At 35.3% G+C, this 18,032-nt stretch overlaps 1 long non-coding RNA gene across 3 annotated transcripts in view; it reads left to right on the top strand.

Annotated features, from left to right (window-relative positions):
- LOC114805018 (uncharacterized) overlaps window positions 1-11,743 on the top strand; it is a 34,465-nt gene extending 22,722 nt beyond the window's left edge. For all 3 annotated transcript variants that reach the window (XR_008471521.1, XR_008471520.1, XR_008471522.1), the window contains 3 exons: window positions 10,158-10,447; window positions 11,285-11,628; window positions 11,689-11,743. This is a non-coding gene — a long non-coding RNA (uncharacterized LOC114805018). The remainder of the gene's footprint in view (window positions 1-10,157; window positions 10,448-11,284; window positions 11,629-11,688) is intronic.
- The last annotated feature ends 6,289 nt before the right edge of the window (window positions 11,744-18,032 follow it).

Raw genomic sequence — 18,032 nt, 5'->3', positions numbered from 1 at the left:
ATACTATATAACCTTATACCTATCTCGTTTAGTTTTAGGACTTACAAACAACCGTTATGTGAATAGAACTATTATACTCTATTTAGCAATTTTATTTTATTTGTAATGAGCTAAATATTCTTTAAGTCTTTGGTGTCCGATGTCTTTCTCTCGGATTATGGAGCGAGCTTGTATATTTCTAATATATTGACGATTTTCAGTTTCAGATGGCGATTCTCCATCACGAAGTCTTTTTGATACTCTCACCTGTGAACTATTTCTTGAAAGTTTAGATTCTAGCAATAAATAATTTTTGAAATCGGCACAGTATTTTTAGAGTTTATTCATTACAAATATACATTTAAATCTTTCCTCTTTATAATAGTAGTATAGATATAATAATAATATCATAATATTATATATTGCTAGACTAAATCGATAGAGAATGATGTGTATTAGCATCATAATATTAAAATCTTTACTAAATATTCTAGAAAATACAAGAGTTTGTTTGAGTTCATTCTTATTTACATTTTTTTTGCACATAACTACGGTGCTCATTACAAGCATATACCAGTTCCTGTAACGTATTGAACACTTAAAAATCCTTGCCACATCACGTTTTGCAATTGCTTCACTAGTAAAACCGTTAAAAAACTACCACTTCCTCTGCTTAATTCGCAGTACTCATACAGCTCGCAATATTACCGTTACATGGCATACCAGCAACCGTCGAAAGTTTCAATGTGTCTATTTGAGTTTTTCTTCTTTTTGTGATTTTCAGCTTATTCTGCGCCGTCTTGTTACTTCCAACGGCCTCTTAAGTTGCATGTCGTTGTGCCTTCCACTGACATCACTTCTTCGTACAACATTTGCCACGGCCGTTGCTAACAATACTTTTTTACATTCATTGTTGTTGTTGTAGTTGCTTGTTAGCGCTAAAGAGTGGCAGCACAAGACGCAGAATGCTGAACTTTAGCAAACTTCTTTAAGTTGACAACAAATTGCTTTAAGCAAGCGCAGGAATTAACGGGGTTGCTTTAAGTATTTATTGTTGGAAGAAATTAAAGAAAGAGGAATAATGAGGAGGAATTTTGAATGTAAAACACTTCTGAAAACAATTTCATGCCCTTCTTAAATTTTGTTCTTTGACACCAGATCTATTATATTTCTTTCACTCTTTCAAATTAATTCTTTGAAAAAAAAAATTTATTGAATTTTGAGTTAGAAAATCTATATATAAACGGCGTTGCCACCTGTAAATATATATCCACGAAAACCACTTCTCTAGTTATTCTCAACTTTAAGCTCGTTCATTTATTTTCACTTCACCAAAACTGCCTCAGCCCTGTGTGTATTTAGGATTTAGTAGAGTGAAAAATTAGATGTCATTGGTGTGCACCTCCTCGTAAATTCAACAGCTTCCGGTTAAGCCTTCCCATACGTCTTTCACATACTCGCATATATTTTTTTGTATTTCTAAGAGTGCCGCAAGTATTTTGTTGTTGTTTTCTATAAGTTTACTACTCCATACGCGCTATTCTTTTGTTATGCCACATGTTTATTTGCGCGCACCTACTTGGAAGTACCTGCAAGAGCTCTCCATTCCATACTCGCACTCACACACCCGAAATGCCATGAAGCATGCTTTTAGGCGCCAACGTCGCACTTCAGACTCTACGCTTCGAGTGGCCACCACATATTTTTCAATTTCACTTCACTCCATGGAATGTAATGTTAGTTCAGATTCTTGTTGTGCGGTTCCATGCAGGGCATGTGGCATGTAGCAGTCACTTGTCAGGCATTGTACTATTCTTCTTCATACAAACACACACACATGTATACTGTATGTTATGAGCAAATATAAAGTAGAAGAAGTAGTGAAGTGAAATCCGCATTGTTGAGCTTCGGGTGATACAAATTTATGCCACTTCAATGAGCTTAATAATACGTCACACAAAAACAAAAACAAGGAAACAAGAAAAGAAGTGCTGCCGCGCAGAGAGTTCGTGCATTTTTCGTCTGCTTTTCACTAAATATTTGTTGATTATTTGAATTTATGACTAACCGATTGTGTGGATGTGTCTGTCTGTACATGGGTGTGTGTGTGGCAGAGGCCAATGACATCTCAGTGTTGGCAAGGGGTTCTTAGTTAATGTGTGGGTCGTTGGAGTCTTGTTCTCTTGCTGTTTGTAGTTGTTGGTAAAGAAAAACAGAAGCATCAGAAAAGTTTGAAATGCCTGACAAGCGGATGCCAGACTATTAGCTACATATGTTCTTCACACGTCAACTTTTTGCTTATTTTGAAACTTTAGTGGATATTTTTAAAAATTAATAAATGCTATTTAAATATTACCTAAAAATCCTATAGAATTAAGGTAAAGGGAATGCTACAACCTATAATATGAATATTCGGCGACTAGATGTATCTTTGTTTAAAAAATTGGTAGCATTATTTTAAATAAAAGATAAAAAATATATATTTTTGTTGAAAGTCGACACGTTCATCTTCCACTTTGTACCAGAAAATCGAATTTCAAGTTTTGTGCTTATTAAAATAAATGTTCAACCCCAACGGCAACTGAGGGCTGTGTTGAAGAAACTTATAATTCCCTTAGGACTTAACACTAATATTTAAGAGAATACGAAGATTATCGTATTATTGTTTATTGATAAAACACCATAAATGAGCAATATTCTCAAGTTTGCGGTGCATTTTTAAACAAACATATTATTAAGAGTAATGTTACTTGAAAATAATGTGGGAAATACTCAGAATTGTCTCATTTAATTTAAATGGTAATAACGAATGGCTTGAATGGATATAGAGGTTAAGAAGTTTCCGAGAGACTGTTTAGACACACTCGACTTAATTTCAAGAAAAATACTTGATATTCAAATAGAAATAGGCAAAAATGTCTTCTTCTAATTCTTCACTTTAATTGTAAATTTAAAAAAATATCAAAATATATATTTAAAAAAAACCGCAGGATTTCACAAACATTTTAAGTTTCATTAAAAATACATTAAAGAATTCTTATATTTGATTAGTTAAATTGTCTGCTCAAACCACCGCACAAACACACACTAACCCACACAAGTTCAACGCTGGCATCGAAAAGTGTACGGATGTCATCATTACAAAATCATCAAATTTTAATTTGTTTCGCCCCAAAAGTCCTACAAAGCAAATTGTTATTCGGTCATGAGCCTCCAAGTGGACTTTAAAACACCCCTGCTGAAATGCGCTTTACACACACACACACACACTCTACTTCAACTACTTCTTTGCCAGTTTTAATATATTTGCGCTTCAAGTATTTTCAGTGCAAATAACATAGAGTTCAACACACAGCACATACACACACACTGACATTATGTTAAATACATATATTATTAAATAAGTATGTGCATTTGCAGCTTTTACCAGTGACATATGCGTGTGTGTGTTGTTGTTGGCCACGACTGTCTGGGCATTGTTCAGCGTTTTTGTCATTTGTTTGATGTATGTCAGTGCACTTAGTGTCCGACGCCGTTGTAGTCGATGTCGTTGACATTGTTGTCCATGTCCGCCTTTTCCTTTACTTTTTGCTTTCTGCTTTGTAGCGCAATATTTCTAGTATTTTATGAAATTTTTCGTCATATTTGGCTCGGCGCTGCCTTTCGCCCTCACTCATTTTCTCCCTCTTTCCACCGCCAAATTGCTTTTGCTAACGTTTGTTTTGCTTTCGCTCGTTTATCTCTGCCATTTTCCTTACGTTTATGCCATGCGAGTTCTTCGTCTTCAATATGCAAATGCGCTGCTCGAAGTTCACTAAACGCTTAGAGAGGGAGGGAAAAGTTTGCCGCTAGTAAAACTGTGAAACTGTGTGAAAATACACATAGCAATTGTTTGAGTCTCCTCATATCTTCTGTTTGATTTGGGCTCGCAACTCTAGCACGCTTTCAGGCGTTTCTTCTGCTGCAACAGTGGCGATTTTGATCCACCATCTATTTTGACTGTCGTTTTGTGAAAAAAATGTTGGTTTTTTTTTTTTTTCAAATCAAACCCATCTCTCATTCCACTCACATTTGAAAACTGATTTGTAGACTGTCACGACCGCTCCCCCAATCATTCCGCCTATTTCATTACCAACGCTTGATTTCTCCTTACTGCATTTTTTGTTCTTGTTGTTGCTGTTTTTACTCACTCTTTAGTCATCGTCTGTCAGTTACCAATAGCTGTCAATTTAGCGTGTTTAATAGCCTGCTCGCAAAGATTGACAGCTCTCCGGTCGGCCGATCCAAAATCAAAATTGCCTTTACGCTCTATTTTTGCTTGACCATTCTTCGCTGAATGATTGGCAATTTCTGTGCGTTGTAACGGCTGCCAAAATTGCTGAAAACCGGCAGCAATAAGCATGAGTAAGGCATATTGCCATGACATAGTGGCGTAGTGAAGCTGAAATAGAAGGGATTCATCCTTACAGGACAATTTAAAGTAAACATTTTTGTTATCAAAATTGTATTATATTGCTTCACTGTTAGAAGATAATAAGCTGATTAGAGTTTACACAGTCTTCAAGAACTTTACTTTTAATTTCAGCTGTTTGGTGTCGCTGAAGCGTATTTATGGCGAATCTAGGCGCTGTAGCTCTTTCTTCTTTTCCCCGTCTTCCCTGTGTTCGACATATCTTAAGCAGCTCATTCGTTAAATTTTTATGCGCATAGTTAAGCGCCGTAGAGCTCATACATAATCTTCTGTTCGTTTCTGTTTTAGAATATACTTGCTCCAAAAACCTTCTCGTCAAAGCCCGTAGAATAAATACCTTCAAGAAGTCAAGCTTGCTTCAAAGTCCAGCTTAAAGCTTGTAAGCTACCTCCTCTTTCGAATAACTTACGGATGTTCACACAATCAAGAAGAAAATCTCGCTCAAATAACTACCGAAGGTATAGTATGAAGGATATATACACATGTGACCAAAAAGTCCCTCATTTCTGACATTCCACACACTCAGGGTAACTATGTAGTACCTGATTTCAAATTACATCAGTCTTTTTAAATAGAACTATGCACATAAAATATATTTATATTATAAAATTATTTGAAATTGCGTTCACCACCTACAGAGCCTTTTTCAATGAATTTTGGCTTAGAATTTAGTCAAAAGCACTTTAATTGACATTGCATACGAATTTACGAGTTATGTAGCTCGAAATAATGTTTACATGGCGCCCCATATACAATTCAAATGCATGTGTAAGTAAGGCATATTTCAGATGCGAAATGCTGCAAGCACACAGAGCTTTACCGATTCGATACGGACGTGCCAGCGCAGGTGAATATATTGAAAGCAATTAAACACGAAAGAATGCTCAGCTTGCATAATTGACACACATTCTTGGATATTAGAACACACAGTCGTTTGTGTGTGCATAGGTGCACAGGAAAATGGCGAAATCGAAAAGGACTCCAATATACGATATATATTCGGAAGATGTGGAAAGTGGAGGTAACAGAAACGTGTGGCTTGTATTTTATATGTGAATTAAGAAAATTTGTCATATTTCCTGAAGGTGTTCATGCTAAAGTGTTTATGATGGCAATCATGCCAGAGTCATGTGTGTGTGTGTAACTCCGGCAGGCTGCTTGGTCAAGTGCTGCCGGCAGCCAATATCCAAAGTAATTAAAATATTTTCCACATTCATCAAACGAAGAAATGAAGATTGAGAGCAAGCGGCAATAAAGGCATACAGTTTTATTGTTGTTGTGCGCAAGGATGCAGGCAACAAGGATCAATAAATGAAAATGTGAATGACGGAAAATGGTTGCAAAGCAAAATGACAAGTAGCACAGCAGAGGCTGGTTGAAGCAAAGTTTATCACGTGGGAGTTTAAGCTCAGCTATGGTAGCAATAAGCTCAGAGGATGGTAGCAATAAAATTTTAGCCGGCGTTGCGCCTGAAAACTTAATTAACTCCGATGTCATTTTGTGTGTCACATTAATTTTTTTAGCAAACGAAAATTCAATAATTCGAAGCTATTTCTGTTAACTTTTCAAAGGAACTCAGCTCGCATACAATAATATTTACTTTTTCTTCCAAACTCTCCAAATACCCTACTAAGTAATTTGTGCTCATTGCAATTCTGTTACTCAGCTTGTTTTCCCGAACTTAAGCAAAATTTAGCCTGCAAGTCTAGCCAAACACTACCAAAGTTCAGCTGCCAGAGTTTACCATTGAAATCAAAGGAAATCACCAGTTCCGTCTCCGTCGCACATTAAGACCGGCCGCCGCGACCATAAGGACATGGCGCCCAAAGTGGATGTCCAAACTTTATTCATTTTCGCCGGCTTTTATGCCAGCAGGAAGGAAGAAATTGCGCGTGCATAAAACTTTATTGCAATGCAACTCGCACCGACACTGACAATTATTTCCGTACAACTGTCAGGCCAAGGCGAACTTTTCCAAAGTGCCAATCAAATAATTTGTGCATTTTAAGTACAATTTGTGCTTTAATAATGCGGTGAAGTTGAAATAGTTGCTATCGGTGTTTTAGTGTTGGTTCTTCAATGTTTTGTGACTGATTTTCGCAAATTAGCTTCTCTACCTGTTAAAAATGTAATTATAATGTATATTTATGCGACGAAAATGGGAAAATTTCGGTGATTTCGGTGGAGTTATAACTAACTAATGTTTTATTTTCTTTACTGATTTTGTTTATTATGCGTATTTGAACTAATAACTATTTCATTTCTGTAAGTATAAAGACTGTCAAGGCTATCAAAGCATACCAAAGCCTCTTGAGGGTCTTTTTTCATTAAAGGCTAGTTAGTATAAATGGAAAATTAATACAATTTATAATATAATATAATAATTTATGGCTTGAACTGTAATATAATTCAGTATATATGTTAATACTTATTATTATTATTTTAGATATACTTTATTTGTTTAAATTCTTTGTGTTACTCATACCACATGTAGCACCTTAGTATCTACTACTCACACTTGCAGTGAAACAAGAAGCTGACATTGGCGACTACATTGGGCACCTCTTATCTCAGAAACTCTCTAAACTCAAATACTAACGGTATTTTGTATTACAATACTTTCGAAGACAAAACTCGACAAATCCTGTGAGATATCGAAGTGAAATACGAAAGTATACTCTACTCAATGTCGTCGCCGTACTAATAGATCGAAAAAATAAGTGAAGTACTTTAAAATAAAAGGTGCTTGACTTATTCAAAAACAATAAGAATAAAAAATAAAATAAAATTCAGAATTAGAAACCCAATTTTTCTGAACTATTTCCTTTCCCCAGTGAAATGACTTGCATTTTTGGCAACTCCAAAATTCGTATGTTATTGCCTGCAATTCACGTACTCGTATGCCGTGCGTTGCCAACTTTTACGAAGGCCTAACCATGCAGCAGTCAACAGCAGAAGGTGAAACAAAACAATTTGTGCACACACACACCCAATCGCCGAAATTGCAGATGCTTCGAGCACCGAAATGACATTTAAGTGAATTTGTAGAAGAGTTTGCATCCGTTTCCTGTCGGTGGCACAGGAGCAGCGGAAGTGCTTGCAAATAAGCCAAGAAAATTGCCTATAGCCCTACTTCTGCTCCGGCTTCCGGGTATTTTTAGTTTAGAACAACAGCTGTGGCTTGGTGAATGTGCGCTGTTGCCGCAACAAAGCAACAATTTCTACTCACATATGCAGTTGTTGTGGGGCATGCGATGCTTTTAAAGTGCAACCAAAAGAGTATAAACATATTTTGTTGGAATATATATATAATAAAGTTCATATGATTCGGCTAATTTAGACTTTATTAACGCCCAAAATTTCTAGAGAAGAGCTCAAGCAGCCACCAGAGGCATCGTATAGTGAATGATTGCTAAACTGGCTTAACTCACCTGTAGAAGTAGCTTTCGCACACTATATTTTTTTAGAAATTTTTTCATACTAACGCTTCAGCTATTGTCTGAGTACTACCATGCACATCCACCTTCAAATGAAATCCATTAAAAACAATTTATCTGCCATCATTTGTCAAAATCTACAATTAAGCCTAATCACATGTGGGTAAATGCGTATTGACATCTCGACAGTTTCAATTAAATTAACTAAAGTTGCTTTATTGTTTTTCATTTTCTGGCCATTTTCACGCTTAATCAATAACAACAACAGCAAGCGGCTTTAGACATTAAAGCCAATTTTTTTGGTGCATTCGGACGGAAATTGCCAAATATTCAACGGCTATTGGCGCTTGAGGTCATTTATCAATGTTGTTTTGTGTTGTTTTTGTCTCTCACACATACTAATACACAAGCAAATGCTTATTTGTGAATTTTTCTTTTCGCTCGTGTAGTTTGATTGCCTCGTATGGTATATTTTTCAATAAAATTAAATAGTTATTGCGCTTAATATTCGCATGTCGCGCTAAATAACAAGTGTGTGTATGTATGCTTGTAGATATGTATGCACTTATATGACAACGAATACCGCTGAATACTGCTTAATGCGAAATAAAAACAATTAGCTTCCTGTCATTTGAATAATTTTTTGTGAACTGTAGACCAATACCTTTCTAGTGATACCTAATTTTTGAATTCAAATTAAATTGAATTAAATTAAAATTTTAATTTTTAATATTTATTGTTATTGCAAATGCTGTTGTTATACCCGAACCATTTTTAAAATTTTTCAGACATTTTTTTAAAACACATTGAAAGTAGCTAGATCGGAGAGTAGTCGCGAGCAACGTTAAGTAAAAACACAAAAATATTTTCAAGAGGTTCATAACTTCAATAAAAATAATTTTCAAAAAAGAAAAGTGTTGTTAGACTGTCCACTGACAGCTCACTGTATAGTACACTTAACAATTTGGCGAGTTGGGAGGAAACAATCATTCAATATACAAAATCGTATATCCTGAAAAGTGAGGACGAACCATACAAATTTGAAATTTCGAAGTACTTATACTGGAAATCAGTGTCATCAATTAAGCTTAAGTTACATTATTAAACGGTTCTTTTTTTATGTCAGTCCTATATTTTACAGTATCAAGGGACCATAGAGTGGTTGTATGTGCTTATTCTTAGTTTGATGAAAGAATCCTCTACAAATTATTATGGCAAACAAACAAACAGTGGTTTGTTTTGAGACTCTTTACTGTATAAACAAGTGAGGAGCACTTTGTTACTTTTTCAAAGGAAAGCTGTTGAATGTTGTCTACTTTTGAGATCGCATGAGCAAATCCCATCAAATTCATTACTCATGGAGATAGCACACTTGATTCTCATTTGGGTGTAATTTCATAATGTGTGGAATCCAGCTTAAATACGCAATATTTGAGCCCAAAAATATTAGTAGAGCTCTAGGTCGCAACAAGTGATTTAAAAAAATCTTTCACAGAAACATTGAATTAAAATTTTAAGGAAAGCGGTTTCCATTATGAAAATATACATTTCTATAACTGTAAACATATAAAAAATATGCATTTTACAAACTCGGTAAGCATTTATGCCAAAAGCTGTACATTAAATTTGCCAAAAAGGACAATAAATGTTTTCCGAAACTACTATATTCGCCCAAGTAAACCATAATTACTTAAAATTATGAAAAATTAAGCAATATTGAACTGAATTTGGTTTTCGGTGGTTGAAATAAGATTTTCATATTTTTGGCAATATATGTACACATACTCAGCACCAAAAAAACGGTGTATGGTAAAAGTGATAAATTCAAAAATATTTGGGATATTCAACCAACGAACCAAAATTGACATTCGCCAGCAAATAACAAGTCAGTAAATAGAGTCCTTTTGTATTCGAGAGAAATCAAACATTTTTTCATTAATTTGTTTTGTCGCAATGGCGCAATCGTAAATAAGGCAACGTGTCAAAGTGTCATATCAATATGGGCAAATATAAATAAAGAAAGCCAACCGCATGCGACAACGCAAACATTTATCAAACCCGCCGCAGCAACCACAACAACAAAAGCAAATAGCAGCATTGCCAAAAAGTACAATGGAAACCGAACACCCCAGCATTCTTCCACATTTTTCATGCTTCCGAAGATTTGTGTTTACTTTCTGAATATTCTACTCTCCTTCTTATTTGTTTGATGTTCATATTTCATTGCAACTAATTTTACAAAAATATATTTGCTTTGCCTTTTATTGCAGCACTTATCGTCAACTCTAACGCTGGTGTGGGACAGCGGGAAGAAATATCCGGACAGAAGATATATTGAAGCTGTAGTAATAAGTCAAAGCGACCGCAAAAGCAGCAGAGCATAAAGTGGTCGACCAATTGTGAAGAGTAAAGCAAAATAGAAATTGAAAGTCTTGCAGGCCGTAGACAACGATTTGGAGTGTACTATAGGCGAATATGTGGAGGAGAATGGGCACTGCTGGTATCGCTGCCGGCGTCTTATTGCTGTTGTGCGCCGTTAACAGCGTCAACTCCTTCTCAAGTATGTACCAAAACGAGCGAAGAGTTAGATAGTAAACAGTTTTATAAGTTCAGCTCAGCAGCACTTAGTATTTCATTGCATTACAGTTATTTTAAATCTCTTCAAACTAGCACGATTGCATGCTGTGGAGTAAGTTATTTGCAATTTGTGGTATGCAATACCTTCGGAGGTTGAAAATTTTTGATTCAAGACAAAATTATCAAACAAAATCATTTTAAAAATTACTCGGAAAATACAAAATAAACAAAAATATTATAAAAATCCAGTAAATTTTATTAAAAAAATTAATTTTTCATAAATTTTTCTAAGTGAAACGGTTTAATTAAATTTAAGCCTCCTTTCTGCCAATATGTGCTGAGAATGGATTCACTTCGAAAAAACAACAGAAACCTTAAATTTATTGTCAGGATGCACTCTAATTCGTAAACAAAATCTGAAATGGGTCATATCGCAGAAGCTACTTGACAAATTCCAACGAAATTCGGTTCGAACCATGTCTTTGGCAATCCAATTCAATCTCTTGCAAATACGAGAATTCAATTTGCAACCATACCCACTTTCACTATACCACAATTTTGAAGTCCCAGATGGATTCGTTCACTTTACAATATATAAATTAAGCACTAGTATACCACATATCTACTATAACTAATGATATATATATAATATTTATATATAATATAAAATATTTACGCTATTTTGGTGGAGTTTATGTCGAATATATGACCTCATTAGTGTTTTGTCATAATAGAATTACATAAACAAATTGCGAGAGTATAAAATATTCGGTTACACCCTAACTTAGCCCTTCCTTAATTGTTTTTTATTTATTTTCAGGTACTTCGCTCATGGAACACCTGTTGAGGTCGTAGCGTCGATGCATAAATTAGGGAAGACAACAGTGCGGAATATCGTACTTGAAACATGTGAAATACTCTGGTTACATTTGTCCCCGAAATAGCTTAGAAATGCCGACTACCGCACAATATAAACACATTGCTGCTGATTAGAACCTTTTAAAACTGTGGAATGTAACCAACTGTGTTGGTGCGGTTGTCGGGAAGCATATATGTATGTATGCAGCTGTTATTCGACCACGAAAACATGCAACGGGAACCTGTGATGTAGGTATACGTTGACTCCTAGCAGCATTAGTAGCTATCGCGGAAAAAGTGACGGAGGTAACATTAAATGATTTACAAAATTTCCTTATTTTATTTATATTTCAATGTGCTTTTCAGCCAACTACCTTTGGTCAAGCACTCTTGGGAAACATATTGCTACTACCACTAAGACCTCTATTATGGAATGTATACACAGCAGATTTCCAAATTTTTTTTGTGGCCGACGCCGCGTTTCCATTTGTCGAAGACAAACTTAATGCGACCTTACCCCGCTGCAGAAAATCATGGAAACCGTCATATTCATACATATATAGTTTAGTAGTTTAGGCAAAATTAAGAGACGTCATTCTTTAAAATATTTGATGATTGTTTTCTGCTACAACAATAACCATAACCACATACACATAGGAAAAATAAAAAAAAACATACAAAAATAAAGAGTTTTAGAAACAAATTATTCTATTTTTTCAATAAACAGTTTCAACACCTTAAAACTATCATGAGAAAGTGAGATACATTGTTGTTTCATATTTCTTGGTGTAAAATATTTAAATAAAACTAGAAACATCTGATATGCAGGTAAGGTACATCTTTATATATATAAATCTTCTGTACGTGTGTTAGTCATTGAAGTCCTCCTAAACGGCTGGACGATTTTGATGAAATTTTTTATGTGTATTCCAGGAGAATTGAGAATGGTTTAGATTCACAATTAAGTATATAAATGCATATTTGTAATATAAATGATTTATCTCATTAGAGTTTTCATCTGGTGTGACGCTAATTTGTCAGAAATGAGTTCGGTCAAGAATAATTTCAAATTATGATTAAAAGTGTTAAAACTGACTACACGAGAAGGAGCGGACATACAATTTAACTCAAATAGTAATGGAACAAATTAAAGAAAAAAATTAGATTTTCGAAATCAATTGTTTTCATTATAATTCGGTTGTTTAATTCGCCAATTTAGCTCTCTTGCAAGTTCCATCTTTTATGAACATTGGAGAATTTAAGTCGGACAGCTGTCAAATGTTGTTGTGGCTCCAACATTATCACCATCACATGCATGCATTAATCGGCCTTATCATCGGCATCGGCCTTATTTGGCCGATTCTTAGGCGATTCTTTGTACTTCTTCTGTTCACATAATAAAACCAGCTTCACTCGAGCAAATCACCATCAGCAACCATGCGCGCTGACCTAGGTTTACCGTTCGATGCGATTGAGGGGGCACTATGCATGGTCGTCAACTTTAGATTGTTTGAGTTCAGCTATTTGGAGTGTAAGCAATTTCTTGTTTATTTTCGTGATCTAACCTAGCTCGATAAATAACGTTGCTACGTGGTTTTATATTGTCACAACGGTGGTTGAGATTGATTTGCAGCGCATTACAACTGTATATACCGTTATGTGTGAGCAATATATGTACATAAATTGTACATTAGTCAGATTATTTATGTATGTGTTTGCATGCGAAAGAAATTGACAGGATAAGAAAAAAACAACAACAACAATTTGCGGCAAGAAATTTACTACACACTTGAATTGAATTATCCAAACCATTTATTCGCCGAGTTGTGTCCATTTATCGCGCATCCCACTCTCTCTTAGCCGCGCAGGGTACGTGCCACTGTTTACTTTATGGCACTTTTTGTGTGGCATGTCCAACTTTTCTGTTGCTCCATCAAAAAACGTTGCACAGATTTAGTTTGTTGTTTCCACTGTTTTATTGTTATTCCTTTAGTTCTTGTAATTTAAATAAGCATGAGTTATCGTGTGGGCGGCGTTTGCAACTCGGCGTGTGCAACACGACTATCGTGTTTTTCGTTTTCCGAGGGGAATGTGAGGGAAGGTGTAGGGTGCGCGGGTGCATTGTGGAGTCATATGTATGTACATACATGTGTGTGCACCTCAGCACTGCATCGTGTCCTAGTGGTTTTTCGCATCGGCGATTTTTGTACCAGTTATAAGTGAACTGAATTCCCATAGTTGTTTCGTGCAAAAAGCCAAAGAGCAGAGGGTGGAGTGCAAAGAGTGACAATAAGGACTCAGATTCTTTTAACTAACCAACATCTGTTGTTGTTCTTTGTCTAATTAGTGCCGGTTGGGGTTGATAAGTAAGAAGTTGTATACAGTATTCGTATTTTCGGCAACTGAATCATACACCCAAAGGAATGCTCTCTTAAAGGCTTATGATTATTGGAAACCGTCATGTTTTAAGGCTAGAGTAGGTGGTGATAGCTCCCTATAGTTCTAGGATTCTTTTAATAATTTTTCTACTTTCAAAAAAACTTCACCAGTGATCACTTTCTTAAAAAATTTAACTGATTACCTGTTATCACTTTAAAATGGTTAAAATCGGGTCATAACTTCCGGTTCAGGAATTACCTTAGCCCTCTTAGACTATATGGACTTTATGACGAATATATGGTCAAATTGTACGTTATCATAATAAAATTGCATCAATAAATTACGAGAATATGAAATGTTCGTTTGCAACCGAATTTGTCCTTTTCTTACTTGTTTCTTGTTATAATGTTTTTTTAGGGTTTAACCGAGTATTGCTCTGTGGACACCCATTTAGAGAGACTTGAAACCTTTTCAGATGCCAGTCGTCGAAATTTTGTATGAAAAGATGATGTGGAATCGTCTCAACTCCATCTTCATCAGTTGTTACGAGGCTGAGGCTTACATCTTTAATCATTCAGTTGATCTAGTTGAGGTAAACGTTCATCGCCTTCACAGGTTTTTGATATATTCAACACGACATCGACTAGTGAGAGCTTAAATCTATCTGGAGTAATTTTTTTTCCATCACGAGAAATATTTCTGCAGTTGTCCAAGTGACTGATATTGATAACAATAAAACAATAACAACAATAAATTAACTAATAGGATTAATTATGATAAAATTTCAAACGAATAAAATTTCCTCGAATTCTGCACTTCACTTCGCAAGTGGCAAGTGGCGCACAAATCAATTAATTGAAAAATGCAGTTCAACGAAAGCTTCGAAATTCAATTGTTATACGAGGGATAAGCGCGCTTAAGCGTATAAAAGTGAACGAGTTCACAATTACAACAAAAAAGCATTGGCTTAAATTCGGCAACAAAAAGTTCGACGATATAAAAAAAATACAAAAATGTATTACAAACAACAATTGAAAACACAAGGACTTAACAAAGCCAATTGCAGCGTTCGCGCAGAATCGTAAAAAAGTTCATGAAAAGCAGCGAAAAAGTGCACACAATGAATTTTATATATTCGTTTTGTATTTCGAAGCGTTTGTAATCCATGACGACCGATAGCAAGCATCGATTTATTTATATACTATATTTAGGCTATATATAAAATACTACTTAATTTGTGACCTATTTTCATTGAAATATATTTCTCAACTATAATTGTAACCAAAGGATATTTTTAAGGTCTAGTAAAAATTATGAGGCGAATTTTTCGCCAGCAAAATATTTCGTTCTAGACAAGAACAGACAGTAATCAAGTCCAGCCTATAAAATGAATACATAAGACTCTTCAAGCTCTCATATCTTCCGTCGAGTCACTATCGAAGTGTCTGGCCTGGTTATCTAAATTGTTCGTCAACCTGTGCGCTTGTGGGCGGTAGGTTTCTTCAGACGATTGCATTGTTTAGGAGTTTAGTTCATATTGTTGCAAAAAGTAGTCGATAATTGGGCCTTTATGCTGGGATTGATTCTAACCAATGGCGGCGCTAACTTCCCCGACATCATTTGTTAAACCTAATTTGGAAACCTTTATATTGGCAATGAAACAACTTTTTTTGCCATGGCATTAAAGTATATGCGTTGTATTTTTTCATGAAAACACACAAATCTAAAAACACACCATTTAGTAGATTATTCCCTGCCAGTGCCATCAAAGGCATATAAAACCATTCCGGACCGTCGATCCCGACTTGACTCCCTTTTACATCGACTCACCGCGATCGAACATGACCATTTTCGTTAGATGTTGCTTGCTTGTTGCAGACTTGGTATAATACTCTAATGATTAATATCAAAACAAATGAGAAGGTTTCCACCAGTTCGCAGAAATGAAAAATTATATAACAATATCTTAGACACAGAAATTAATCTAGACAGCTTACAGTTGAGCTTGTTTAGGAGTGTTGCCATATTTTTGAAGGGCTATACCAGTGTGAAATTAAAAAAAAATCAATTTTTTTATTTTTTTACTTATTCGGTAGTTTACACTTTCAAATATATCCTGTGAAAGATCGTATCTTGAATAGCTTTTGCATGGCAGCGTTCTAAAGAGCAACCACTCGCTGTTATAAGCAGCTATAGACGAAACTTTTTTTTTAGGACTTCGCCATTTTGTCAATTTTTGATATTTTTCAAAAATCTTAGGAAATACATTTAACTTTAATAACCTTTTTGAATTTTTTTGTTTCAGCACATGTTAATACATAATTTATGAGAATCACATATACAAATTAAATAATTAATCGGTTGAAAAACTAATTTATATTTAAGTAAATAAAAAAAATGAAAAAATCAGTATATGTTTTCTTTCCAATAATGCATATGTATATATATGTATAAATCATCGCTGATTCATAACGGTTCAAGACGGCCAGATCAAAGAGCTTTCGACGCTGCAGCAGCTAACACACACACACACACACGAATGTATGTATGTTTGTTTGCGTTGCCGCGTATAGGCATTGTCGTTTAAACAGATTTTCCAAGCGGATGTGTTTGATTTTAGTCAAACGCTACGAGTAGCAAGCGATATTGCTTTTTACAACAACGTTGCCACAAGGCAATATTGAAAGTGTCATTTCCACCAGATTTCTTACGAACAATATTTTTTTTATCGCTCTTCCCTCCTCATATGCGAGCGCGACTAAGCGCCGCAGTTGCTGTCATGGCTTCATTGAAGAAATCTAAACAAACAACAAACCATACTATTTTTTAACTCTTCAACTCCCTGTAGTTGATTCTCTTTTCGCACATATTTACATACAGGGAAATTATTATTCCTGTTGGCATATGTGAGAGGCAATGAGGATCCTTTCAGTTTACCATTTAGCTGGCTTCTATTATAGCTGCTGACGGTTGTTGCCCCGAAGCCACGCTTTTCACTTTAATTCAATTGTATAGAGAGTTTGCTCAATAGCTGGGGTTGACGTATTTACAAAGGAATGTCAGCAACCAATCTGTATCAAAATCTAACTGACAAGTGAGCGCGGTATCTTACTAATAGTGTAGTGTGATGTTGTATATGAGTTTGATATCGTCCAAGAGTTCGAAATGTTCGGTCATATTCGAAATTAACTCTTCCTTACTTGTTTTCTTGTTATTTGCATTTATGCAAATTATTTGGGTGGGAAGGAATAATGACGTTTCTGAAAAAAAAATTAGTTTCTACTCATATAGAATACTGGTTTCTCTGACTCACTCTGTAAGCATGTAATGAGGTAACTTCAATTATTTGTAAATCAGTTGTTTTAGTAATTGTAACGTTAATTCTTACAACCACCGTTTAACAAAGTTAAAGTGAGTCATACCAAGCGATTATCTCATGAGCAACAGTTAGCCTTAAATTCTCAACATTATTTACAATAGCGTAGTGAAAGGCTAATAGTAGCACCATCGCAGTGTTCGAGAGATATATCGAGTGGAACATTTTACGAGCTTTCCGACAAAGAGCTTACTATACTGTATAATAATGAACTTCAACCCAGCAATGATCTTATGTATAGCCTGAGTGAAAACACTTTTCATTTAAGTGTTCTCAATTCCATAGCAGATCATGAGAGCGATCGTCTCCGTAGCTACTCAAACGGCGACACGTATTTTATATTGCCACTTTTATAATTTGATTAAAGTGAAAGACAGGTTTTTAAAACCCCAATGCCGGAAGGAGAAATGTGTGACTTATTTACCTCCTTTGTTAGGAATTTATATTTATATGAATAAAGCGAAAGCTTCCGAAATCTACAACGAAACTTCCTTTTCTCCAGCCTTAGGTACACTAACGGCACTCACACATGAAGGTGGAGGCCTCTAAGTAAAGTGACCGGATTTTATTAAACCTGCCAGCAGCAAAACTAATTAAAATTTCAACACCAATATCTGGCCTCAGCTCAGCTCAGCAGAGCAGCTTTCACAGTTTTAACAAACATATTTCATAGAGCTTAAAGCCCCAATGACGATGACAGCGACTATTGTTTAAGGAGTTGTGAGTGTGTTTGTGCTTTGCTGATGTATGAGTGTTGACATAAGTGAAGTCCTTTATTTCCTTTTATGGCTGCAAAGTACTGCCTTTATGCTCTATATAGTATATATTCAAATATGAGTGAATGTGTGTGTGTTAGTAATTGATGTTTGTTGAGTGCTGCCCCATTGTTCGACACTAACATTTTAAATTAAGTTGGAGTGCTCTCTGGAGTGGGCATTTTAGTGGCATTTTTGAT

Source organism: Zeugodacus cucurbitae, chromosome 5 (assembly GCF_028554725.1).
Source record: "Zeugodacus cucurbitae isolate PBARC_wt_2022May chromosome 5, idZeuCucr1.2, whole genome shotgun sequence".
Taxonomy (NCBI): Eukaryota; Metazoa; Arthropoda; class Insecta; order Diptera; family Tephritidae; genus Zeugodacus; species Zeugodacus cucurbitae.
This window is presented reverse-complemented; position numbering and strand designations above follow the sequence as displayed.